Source organism: Panicum virgatum, chromosome 8K (genome assembly GCF_016808335.1).
Source record: "Panicum virgatum strain AP13 chromosome 8K, P.virgatum_v5, whole genome shotgun sequence".
In the NCBI taxonomy this organism is placed as follows: Eukaryota; Viridiplantae; Streptophyta; class Magnoliopsida; order Poales; family Poaceae; genus Panicum; species Panicum virgatum.
This window is the reverse complement of record NC_053143.1, coordinates 39,596,642-39,609,728: the sequence shown is the minus strand read 5'-3', so window position 1 is coordinate 39,609,728 and position 13,087 is coordinate 39,596,642.

Below are 13,087 nucleotides of genomic sequence, written 5' to 3'. Positions count from 1 at the left end.
TGTCACACGTGTTACAATATTCTTGGATGAGACGCTCATTTAATGTAGAAGTGTAGAACACAAGATAAAATTCGAAGAATACCAAGATAAAACACCACATACAAATTGAACAGCAGCTCCTTACCGAAACACACACCAGGCCACTGAAAGAAAATTAAAGCTCTAGGCAAACAATAGGAAACGTGAAGCTATTACGCAAGACACCCAGCCTAATTACCCAACCTGCACAGATATGATACACAGTGCCATGCAGACACGCTGCGCCTTCCATCATGCATGCAACTACAAGAGATGAGGCCTTCTACAATTGTCACAGATCACAAATTGTCACAAAAATAGTTGTGTTTTGATTTAATTTCCGGATTAAAAAGTGTGCACAAATTGACCCGGTACGTTTTGTGAATTTTGTGATATAGTTTTAGTATGCGCATAGTAGCCTTACCAACCAAAAAAATTGTCTTTCACAAGGAACCATGCACTACATGTACGAGAGCCTAATATCCAATAACCGAAATGACATGCAACAGGAATCGTTGTAAGCCTGTTGCAAGTCTAATTTATTTATCACTCGAGAATTCAGCAGAGGGTTACATTGTCATTTTCTATTTCCAAAATAGAAGTCATCATTTTGACAACGTTGTTGTTTGTATCTTATTTTCAAGCCAGGGGTTTTTGGCTTCACCATATCCCCAAAAAAGGCATAGTCTACATTCACATCACATCATCAGTAAATTTTGGTGTAGTTTCTGTGCCGAACTTGGTTGTGCAAGTAGATCTTGATAGATATTTTTATAAATTATTTTCAACATTATAGGACATAGAATCCATGCAAATAGTTTTTATCTCTTATAAGAAAATTTTCGTAGAAATAAATCTGTCTTGCTAGAACATAACTACATTAGCCACTAATGGATTATGAAAATTATTACCTCTGAGAACATCTAGATACAAAAAGTAAAACATGATTTCCATTTTCAAAATATACAAGTATTTTTAGATAGATGATAAAGGTCCCACTTTAAAAAGTAGAAACGTGCAAAGTTAGTTGTCACAAATATGTATAATTTAAACAGCTGACACGCCTTACAAAAAAGTCTCTTGAGTTATAAAAACATTACGAAGGCTCCAAATTAATTTTCATGAAGCGCACCAGAAATGTGATAATATAAGAAATCTATCTATAAAAAGTTAAAACAATTGAAACCCCTTCTCACCAATATTAGGCCCACCGTACCCCTCATGAAGGTCCCACTTGTCAGGCCAAAAGGTTTGACCAAAAGAAGGGGGAGATTGGTTTCGTCACTGTTTTCCACTAAAATTATAATACTTTTTATACCAGCAATTTCTTATAGCCACCTCTTGCACCCGCGTATTATTTTCCTTTAGCACACATTTTTCTTTCCTTTCCACATGCATTCACCCATAATTTGTGTCATTATTTGTTTTGAAAGGATAATAATTGACATCATTGTTTATGGAAGGAAAAGAAAGACATGCATTATTTTTGGAAGGAAAATAAATGACATCGTTTCTTAATGGAAGTACATCTCCACTAGTTATAATAAAAACAGAAACATTTGACAATGAAATGTAAGCTCCAATAATTTTTAACAATAATAGCTATTAAGTCGGATTTGCTTCTAAATTACCTGCTTATGTACAAGTTAACGGAATTTCCTTGGCGCTCTACTCTTGACGGACACATTGCTTGGCAGGCGGCCACCGATGAGTTTTGGTATTTTCCTTGGCGGTACGTGGCCGCTAAGGCAATTCCGGTTTGGGGTAGTGATATTTAATGGTTAATCTAAAGATCCATATAAATTTACATATAAATTATACACATGCTCTATAATTAATAATAATCAAATAAACCCCTAAATGTGTGTATAAATTGCCCATGTCCACCATTATTAAAATACCCCTTAAATTTAAATCCAAACTACCTATATTTGCTATTATGAAAAATATCATAAAGTACCCAGTATATGCTTCTAATCTATCTACTTCTACCATTATTAATATATAAAGACTAACTCGAAGTAAACATATAGATCTATGGGCTACCATGTAGACCAAGTATATATGCATGCATGAGCGGTAACAATATATTTTTATAGTTTCAAAAATGTTTCCTTGACAAATCAGCAGCAAATGACAAAAAACAACGTATTTTTTATTATATTAATCCATATCAATAAATCATGTTAGTTACTACATTTTTTAAATTTCTAGATATATTTCTTACTGTAACACAAAGCATATATATGCAGTAATGGTCTAGTTGGAAGACCTTAGTTTATTATTTATTCAAAAATATATTACAGTGGTGAGACACAAATTAAATAGGAAAAATTACAAATATGAGCGTAAATATTCATAGAGTAAATGCATGTGCCAGTTCACTACTCAAAGGCCAAAATAATGAGGTAACACAGGCAATTCTTCACTAATAGTGGCGGCCATTACATTCTCAGAAATGATTCTAATTAAGATTCAACCATCATTACACTAACAAGTGTGCGGGTTGTGTGTTGGGCTATGGCTTAATAGTAGGAATAATATTATTTTTGGCAAAGTAAACAAACAGACTTATCAGCATATCATTTATGGGTCACAAACTGGATCAGGTTCTGGGCTCTAATGTAGAAGGAGAAAGACCGAGCTTTGGAGTCTAGAGCTATGGAAATATTTGTGAAGAACGGTGGCGTTTAGATATGTTTTTAATTTGTTATCTATTTTCACGTAGAAAAAAGTGTTTGCGTGACCAGTGAGGAGATTAGTTCTGAGAAGAAAAAAAAACCTTCTGGTGACGAGAGTTTTGGTGATGGATACCCCTTTTCCCTTTCCCGTATGACCTCCAGCAGGAAGCAGCCGTCCGCGACCATCATCCAGGAACCTGGCCCTGTTCTCGCCGCGCCACTCGCCGCCTAGCCCCGCGTACGCGTCCTCCAGCTCGACAGCCACTCCCTCCACGGCAGCGGCGAGCTCGCCCAGCGTCTTGCCGGCCCGGCGGAGCAGGTGCCGGACGGCCCTGCGCTTGTGCTCCTCCATGGGGCGCAAGGCGGCGTCCTTGTGGTGGAAGGGGCCGAGGGCGACCGTCTGCGGCCTGAACAAGTTACTGCAGGTCCTCAAGTGCGGCGGCACTCGGAATACGCAGCGCTTCCGCCATTTCTGCGTCGCTGCCGGCGGCTCGGCGCCGTCGAGCTTCTTCTCCATGTCCACCACCCACATGTTCTACTAGATGAGATCAGGGCCGGTCCTGTGTTTTTTGGGGCCCGGGGCAAAACCCAAATTGGAGGCCCCAAATAAACATAAACATCCAACTAGTTTATGAGTTGCAAAGTTTATTTCAATGCATCACAAAAAATTCATATGGTGACAACAGTTGTATATAAGTACATCAAATTATAACTTGCATCCCTAATCCCTATCTCTTGAACAGATGAAGATCCTACTGAAAGCTCTTTAGAACAAAATATGATAAGTTGCAAAGTTTAAAATATGATACTGAATCGAGCGCTAATTAGTTTGGGAATTGGGATCAATTCTTCCTACCTTCCTTCATGCGTTAGGGCCTTAGGGGAAATCAGCCTACTGAGAGCGAGGGAGCGAGGTGATCTGCGATTTAGGTGCGGTTGTGGCGTCGCGCATACTACAGAGAGGCGGTCACGCGGAGAGCTAAGGAGGAGCCGAGGACCCGAACAAGCATTTCCTAATCATTACTCGGATGATTATTGTTTTGCTCTATCAATCGAATTTTTTACACAATGTACCTATGTTGATTTGCTTTTAATGGAACCTTTATTTACGCCCGGCCCATCAGCAATTCAGCATGCACATAGCCATCATGGGGGATGGAACATGCAGGCTCTAGCACCTGCAATGCCGTTGCCGCTGCTGACCGCTGACCCGAGTGGCTTCTCTCCCCCTCCATACATACATGGCTGGGGCCCTGCCATATGGGGGGCCAGGGCGGCTGCCCCGCCTGCCAACACTACAGGGCCGGCCCTGGATGAGATCTAACTGGATTGTATTGCAACATGCACTTGCTTGCACAAGACTGCATGCATGTACAGGTCAGCTGGGCACTGCTACAGTTGCTCAGGTATGGTATATGTAGGCCAAAATTGATGGAAGAAAACGATCCGGCGGCGGTGACAAAGTTTTGTCCCTGGAGGTACCAGCAGCTTGGCATCTACTAGCTCTAGCTGCACTGCATCACGTGCGTGATCCTTTTGCATATAGGACCCGGCCGGCCGTATCAGATAACGCCTGCCTAGGTTAAATAACAAAGAGAAAGATTAGGTCATGATAAGTTTCATTAAGGGGGCATTTAGTTCCCAAAACCAAAAATTTTTGGATGTCTCGTCGTTGTTTGACCAGATGTCGGGAGGGTTTTTCGAACACTAATTAAAAAACTAATTTCAGAACTCACTTGGAAATCGCGAGACGAATCTTTTGAGGCCTTTGACCGCATCATTAGCATATGTGGGTTACTGTAGCACTTATGGCTAATCATGCACTAATTAGGCTCAAAAAATTCGTCTCGTCGTGTACATCAAAACTGTGTAATTAGTTTTGTTATTTAATTATATTTAGTGGTTCATACATGTGTTTAAAAGGGAGGTGAAAATTTTTGGGTGAAAATTTTTGGGAACTAAACGGGGCCTAAGCCTCATTCAGTAATTAAGCTTAAAGTAAGGCATGTGCAGTGACAGATCGAGCATCTGTTTACTTGCCTTGTTGCCGAGGCTACTCGATTAGGTTCAGATTAAAGGTGCAAAAGTTGCTGCTGTTCTGTTCTAGTAGATAATGTTGCCGCCTATAACCAGCATGGATATGGCCGCTAATTAATGTGTGCTTTACAGGCATAGCCAGGTCGACGCTCTACAGCAGGCATCTAGGCTTTACCGAAAGGAGAATGCATGCATTATTATTAGTTCATTCATGCTTGCTGAGTCATGTGGTGTATGGCCCTGTTTGTTTCATTCTAGAATCCTGGAATGCACGTCTCCCGAAAAAAGAATCTTTCATGTATGGAGTACTAAGTAAAATCTATTTGCAAAACATTTTCAGGGATGGATGTAACTTTTCGCGACGAATCTAATGACGGTAATTGATCGATGAAGTTGTTGAACTTGCTATTCTATATATAGTCGCTGCCTTTATACCTATCTTGCTTACTTGAGAAGCTGAGATGCATGTACCTCCTCTTTTCTTAGAATTTGAATTTTATGGCACATAATTGAAGCTTAATTACAACTATGTGCCAGACAGGGCTGAAATTGAAATGGAGACGTAGGGGCATCTAGTGTCGTCGTCCCTTGCACTTAAAAGATTATTGTGCTAATTTATGCTGCGTATCATGTATGTTCTCTTGCTTGCATTTACCTCGACAACGAAGTTGACATTTCAGAACTCGAATCATGGAAAAATAGTAATGATATATCTTACATTATTTACCCCTAGCCAAAAATTGTCGTCTTTAATGTTATTATTACTCTCTCTGGTGCATAACTCGGGCCCATTCCTAAGAATGCCCCCGCGGGTACTTGGGAAACAATGTCCGGCCATGTGTTCCGGGTTGTTTCGGGTGCTGCTCCTAGCTGTACCCTTCTAACCACGATGTGGTCCATATTCAAAATAAATATGGAATATACGACCATATCTATATCCGCGAAGAAAAAGTGACTAGTGAAACTATCTTAAACTTATCTCTATAGCTAATTACTTAATGATATACACTACTTAAATTATTTAAAAGCTATCCATATGGTATAGGATTAATAATATTAATTCCAATATTAATATTAATATAATAAATAAGTTATTTATTTTAATTTAGTTATTATATGTCAAAATTATTATATATATGCTAAATTACTTATTTGTTTATTGTAATTTTTTTGTATACATAATTATTAAGTATTTAAATATTTTTTGACTATTATTTACTTTACATTTATTTAGTTTGATATATTTAATTATAAAAGTTCCACATAGATAAGTATATTATTTATTATTAGCTATCTTCCGTACAAGTGCTATATACTAATCCTTCACTCTACATTTTAAGATTAAGGGGAAAATTCACACATGAACGTACGACCACAAAGCAACACATCTAGCCATAAAGTTAGAAGCTTACATGAGAATTTATATCCGAAACCTCCAACTGAGGAAACAACAAAGACATGAAAGGAAGAAATAAGAAAGAAAGCACCAAAGACTAAAGCTGCATACTTCTTCTAAGTCCTTCCTTTAACGACTACTATAAAATCTGATTGACCGCGATCTTTTTTCTTGGGTCAGAGGTTGGCAGGCCTGTGGCCCGCTTCGGTTAAGGGTGGCCGGGCCGCAGGCCGTGCAACCCCCTCGGCTAATAGGTTAAGCGAGGCTGACACTTTAAGGAAACCGCCTCGGTTAAAACTTTACCGAGGCGGTGCACCCTAACACAACCGTCTCGGATAATAGACTATTAATAGAGACAGTTTCTTTAAGATGCCCGCCTCGGCAAAGTTCGCCCTATATAACAGCCTAGTCCCCTTCTTCCTCCCCGTGCCTCCTCCATTTTTGGGTGTTTTGAGCTCGAAACACCAAAATTGGCCATTTTAAGAGGGGAGGTTTTGCCCTTGGATTTTGTGAAGGGGGGCAATGTAGGAGGTTGATTTCTTATTCTCCTACTCTCATCTCCTCTCTTTTTATTGATTTACGTGCTTTTGGTCTAGATCTAGATCTAGATCTAAGTGGAGGAGAGAAGACCGGATTCAGATCTTATAGATCTATTTATCTAACTTTAGTTTCTTGCTGTGTGTAAGGTCTCGTTCATTAACAGGGTAGAGTGGATGTATAAGATACCGAGAGCTGTCAACGATCTTACTTTTCTACATCATGTGACAAAATTTGTAGCCGCTGCGAAAAAGCTTCATCTGAGTCTGGGTCGGGAGCGCATAATTTGTCCGTGCAGTAGATGCCATAACAATTTTCTCCACGAAGATGGTGTGGTGAAATTTCACTTGATCCGTTATGGTTTTTGTTGACACCATTTTTTCACACGTGTTAAGGAAGGTGATTTTAATGAAGGGAAGGTTGCCGATTTGAAAGAAACCAAAAGATGTACATGGTTGAAATCGGCCGATGGGGTCCGTCCGATGGACTAGAGGAATATTCTTTGAAGATACTGATCCGTTCGCTCTGGTGCGCGGCCGATAAGGAGTTGCCGATGAATCAAGAAGAGAAAAGAAGTCCGAATTCTATGAAGATTCTAATGATTCGGTTGTAATATTTTAGTATAGTTTAAATTAGGAAGTCTTTCTTTTTAGTCAAGTAATGTCTGCCGTAATCGGCTAGGACTTAGTAACGTTAGGCTATATATATCAGTTGTACGGGACCGGAAAAACTTGATACACATCCAATACAACAACACTTTACAATTCCTTTGCACTTTTTTGGCGACTTCGTCTTTTCTTTTTTCTTTTCGATGAGTTTTATCAAGTTGATCAAAGACGCCTCACATTCGAGCGACTTGGTTTGCTGGTGAGTTTTCGTTTTACCAAGTATATTTGAGTTTTAGCTACCGGGCGCATCGCTATGGCTTCGTTCAGATCTATTCAAAAATTATCGAGTTTATCTAGGCTTTGATCTCGGGCGCATCGCTGTTTTCTCGTCTAGATTTATTCATAATTCATCGATATCGGCTAGATTTATAGGTTTTTCTTATGCTTTTGGACCATTATCACATCTATCTGCTAGAAGCATATTAGATCGGTTTTAGGTTTTGCAGTAATACTTTGTTATTTCAAAAGCCGATTTAGATCTGTTTTGAGCTTGCATCATCTAAGTTACATATTCGTAGCTTAGATCTTGTTTCATACGTGTAATCGGCTACTCTAAGCTGATCTTGACGTTTTTCGCATCGCCTGATCCTGCCGACGCGCTCTTTTACTATGCATTCGTATTTAATATTCTTTTGTCGTCTTTTGTATCGACAGAGCTTGCCGATACGTCTGTGTGAGAGATATTTGGAATCCCAGCCGATACGCTCTCGAATTTGACTTTGTTTTATCCCTTATCAATTATAGGTCAAATTGACTGGCACGCTTGGTTGACTTTTTGGAGCTTAGCGAACACTTGCCCTCGGATTCCAGTGTGTTGATTTTTGCGTCAACACATCTTTTGGCACGCCCGGTAGGACAGAAAGCTTCAACATGGTGGAACTTGGTGATCCTTCTGCAGTCAATGAAGAGAACTACGTTCCTGTTCCTGAAGACAAGCTCAAAGAACATCAAAAGAAAGAATATGAAGAGCTGGTGGAAATGTTTAAACGTGAATGCCTCAAGTCGTACAGCGTCACCAGGTCTGGTGACGTGATCAAGAAGTTTAATCTTCCATCCTTCCAGCTATTGACAGAAGCGCAATGTGAGAACAAGATGATAGATGTGGTTGGTCAAGCTGTGGCACAAGCATTTGTCAAGAGCGCAACAGTCATGGGCAACATAGTACAAAATGCAGTGGTCAAGACTTTCGCTGAAGGCACTTTTCCAGGTTGCATGGGTCCTTGATATATACAGCCAGATCAGATGCAGTATGTTTCCTTGGAGGTGTCTGTGGAAGCAGCTTTGTCGGCTCTAAATAGCCAGGCAGAAGCGAGTAATAGTCAAGCGCCACCACAGACTACTGCCGCAACATCTATAGTTACGACAGCTCCTGTCTACTCGACTACTCCACCTATCCCTACAGCTGTTCATGATGGGTCTGCATCTGGACTTCCTAAAGGTTGGAATCCGATGACCGGATATGGTATGCATCCAGATTTCTATACTACACCATCCAAGACACAGTTTAATGCATCGGCTACTCAGCCGATGACCCCTTAGCCTAATCCATCGGCTACTCAGCCGATGGGCTCGCAACAAGATGCGCCAACAGGACAGCTAAATGTACAAGTACATGGAGTCCGTAGATGGTTGCGCAATCCAACGCATCGGCGCCACCGCCGATGACCCCGCAGCAGCATCTCGCTATCCTGCTCTAGCCCCAGTCTCCTTCAGAAGTGCTGATTTCACAATCTCCTCATCAGAAGGGAGTCAACTAGGATTTCCACAATCAGGTGACTGGACAGTTACGATGTGTCAACATACCATATATGGATTCTACTGGTCAGCAGTCGGTTAGTCCATCGGTTCCACAGCCAACAATGACTCAGCAAACACCCAATCGGGTGGCTCAACAAGCACACCAGATGCCATCGGCTGGACTGCCGATGATGCCTATGTCACCACAGCCTACGATGATGATGAACTTAGCAAACATGGCTTCTCCTCAGCAGATGCCGGCAGTTGATCAGCAGATTGATTTGAACACTAAGATAGCTGAAGTGATGAGAGAGCAGTTTGGCTTAAGGCCAAAACAGCAGTCTGTCATGTACAAGACTCCTTATCCTCTGGCTTATAATCAGATTCCTCTCCCACACAAGTACAAGATGCCTGATTTCACAAAGTTCTCAGGACAGGGAGAAGTTTCTATAATGAAACATGTTAATAGGTTCCTTCTGCAGTTGGGGGAAGCGGGCAACCAAGATGCACTCAGAGTTCGGTTGTTCTCCTTGTCTTTATCGGGATCGGCCTTTGCTTGGCTCACCACTTTACCAGCAAATTCCATATTATATTGGGCCGATCTGGAAAGACAATTCCATCAATTCTTCTACTCTGGAATTACTGAATTAAAGTTGACCGATTTAACTGGCTTAAGGCAGAGAAATGATGAATCGGTTGCTGCTTTTATTCAGATGCAGTCTGGTTTTGTCCGATTAGCAGTTGGCCGATGCAGCATTTAATGGGCTCTTGCCACACATTAAGGACAAGTATGCATCGCAAGAATTTGAGAGTATTAGCCAGATTGCAGCCAGGATGTCAGGAGAGACTCGATCCTATGAGTCCAAGAAGCCTTTTCAGAAGAAGATAAATTATGTGGAGTATTCTACTAATGATGATTCTAAAGAGGGGCTAGAAATGGTTGCATCGGCTGAGTAGATACAAAACAACAAGAAGCCGGTGACATGTTCATTTGGGAAGAAAGAACCTGAGTCAAACGGGTTTGACATCACCAAAGCCGACAAGATCTTTGACTTGTTATTGTCAGAGGGGTTGATCAAATTAAAGCCGTATCATAAGATCCCGTCGGAAGATGAGCTCAAGAATATGAAGTACTGCAAGTGGCATAATGCTATGTCGCATGATACAAATGAATGCAAAGTCTTCTGGCAGCAAATTCAATTGGCTTTCGAGCAAGGGAAGCTGAAGTTTGAAACTCCCAAAAGGACGATGAAGATTGATCAGCATCCATTCGCTACGAACATGGTAGACGTAGCCAGAGACAAAGGTCCTTCTCAAGCCAAGGTTTTGACATCATCATCGGTCAAGAAATCTGGGGCTGTTGATCCCAAAGCGTAGATAATGGCCGATGAAGTCAAAGGGAAGGGTCCACAGGAAGAGGCCGAACGTTCTTCGGCGCCTCGTAGATGTGTCACGTCTCAAATGCTGTTGAACAAGTTTCAACATGACCGTGAAAGGTAGCAACACAGAGAAGAGGAAGCATGTCGTGAGAAAGAACATTGGAGATGTCCTTTCTTTGTCTACTGCTGGGAAGAAGGGTTGACATTGCCATCGGTGTATGATTGTCCCGAATGCAATGGACAAGGCAGCCGATCATATAAAAGGCCACGTCATGTTGATGAATCTTATCGATATGAGCGTACTCCTGTGCATGATCGGCTAGGAAAAAAGATATTGGTGCATGATCGACTGGGGGACAGGACTATGCTACATGATCCTTCTGGGAGAAGAGTGTATGCACACGATCGACTAGAACAGATGGCCGATGACAGGGTGCAAGATGATCAACCGATGCGGAGAGATCCAGAACGTGAACCTGATCGTACAGGTCAACCTCAGTGGCATTCAGGAGGTTTGACCAGGTCTCAGAAGCGACATGTTCAGAGGCTACGCCAGCTGGAGATCATAGAGGAAGAGCAAGAGTTGACTCTAAACAAGAAGGGAGTCAAGTCACAAGTTTGGCGTGCTAAGTCGAGAGCCGATGGCGATCAAGATTCTGGGTCATCGGCTGTGCTGATTAACATGGTTTTTATAATGCTAAAGGGGTTTATGGCACCATGTGATGAAGATCACGAGCCGGAGTTAGAAGAAGCTATGGCTCAGTTGATTTTGGAGCCATTACCGGCAACATTTGAGAAGCCAGAATATGATAAGAGGCAACATCTTAAAGCATTGTTCTTGAAAGGGTTCGTAGATGGAAAACCAGTCACAAAGATGCTTGTTGATGGAGGTGTAGCTGTGAACATAATGCCCTATGTTATGCTTCGCAAACTTGGGAAGAGCCAGGATGATTTGACAAAGACCGATGTGATGCTAAAGGACTTCGAAGGAGTTGTGTCTCCTGCTTTGGGGGCATTATGCGTTGATCTGACAATTGATAGTAAGACCCTTCCTACTACTTTCTTTGTTATTAATGGCAAAGGTTCCTACAGTTTGCTATTGGGTCAGGATTGGATTCATGCCAATCGTTGCATTCCATCTACTATGCATCAATGTTTGATTCAATGGGTTGATGATGCTGTTGAGATGGTGTCTGCCGATTCGTCATTTAGTGTGGCATCAGCTGAAACTCATATGGTGAGTTATGATCGGATGAATAATCTTTCTGGTCAAGCATGGGAGAAATATTTCTTTCGGATGGCCGATTATGAAGTCACGTCAGTAAAAGAAGGAGATTCTTCTGACGAGTCTTGATCAGTGAAGGATATGGCCGAATTTTTAAGTTACAGCCAATACTAAGGAGTATTGCCTTTAGTGCAAAAATATGTAAAAGCCGATTGTAAGTTGAATGCATCGGTTGTAACATGGCCGACGCGATATGAGTCGCCCTTAGAGCAATGAAACATAAAGGAATTGTGTTTCTGGGATTAGATCATGTTGTTTTCAATTTTTGAGATTACAATACATGGAGTGTTCTTATAGTAATCCTAGAGCTTCACGGATTACTTTTATCGCACACAGGCGAATTTGGTCAACATTTTCAATTACTTGATTATTATCTGCCGACGAGCCAGGAATTGGCCGTAGACTCTTGTGAAGTTGGTATGCTTGGCGAGCATGCTTCTGTCTTTCACCTTTGAGTCTAGTGATGGCCGATGGGATCTGGGAAAGGTCTTGATCCGCGATATCTATTGCTTGGTTTACTTTGGTGAGCTCCTGCAAAAGACGATCGCGTTTGGCCTCCAATTCAGCTTTGTTCCTGCGGATGGCAGCCTGAGTATTATTCAGGGACTTGATCTCATCGCAGACTGACTCCACAAGAGCTTTGGATTTGTCCCTTTGATTGGTAATCTCCTCTTGCTGAAGATGATTGGCAAGTTGCTTCTGAGCCTTGAGAAATTGAATTCGATGGCTCTCAATGAAGGCTGCAGGAGTTAGTGCCTCTTCAATCTCTTCTGGGAGCTTGCCTTCCAGATCTTCTAGGATGGCATGAATCGGTTTGACATCTTTGACTAGTTGGCCGATATCTTGATTCAGAAATTGGAGCATTTCCTGAAGTTTGGTGTTGACTTCGTCAGATAATGCAGCTGATTCGGCCGATGTTGCTTCCTTTCCTTCCTCTTGGGGGATGGATCCAATTTGAAAGGAGAATAGGCTGTTGTCTGAAGACTCTTGTGCCTAAAAGAAAAATAAGAGTTAGAATGGCCGATGAGGGCAAAAGATGTTGTGAAATCGGTCGAAAGAAAAGATACTTACTTGTTTCAGGTGTATCTCATCGAAATTGGAGCCGGCAGGAACAAGGGGCTGCAATGAAGAAGTTGGAATTGTAGTATTTGGCTGGCTAGATAATCCAGATAATGCATGGTTGGCAAGCTGGAGGATGATTGTTAGAAATATATATAATGTATTTATAAGCAAGCTCTGAAATTATACATGTATTAGTGGAGAGTCTGCCCTGGATTTTTTTAGGAGTTGGAGGTGAATGCTGCACCTGAAGAAATTAAGGAAAAATGATGACAAGATGCAGGGTCATG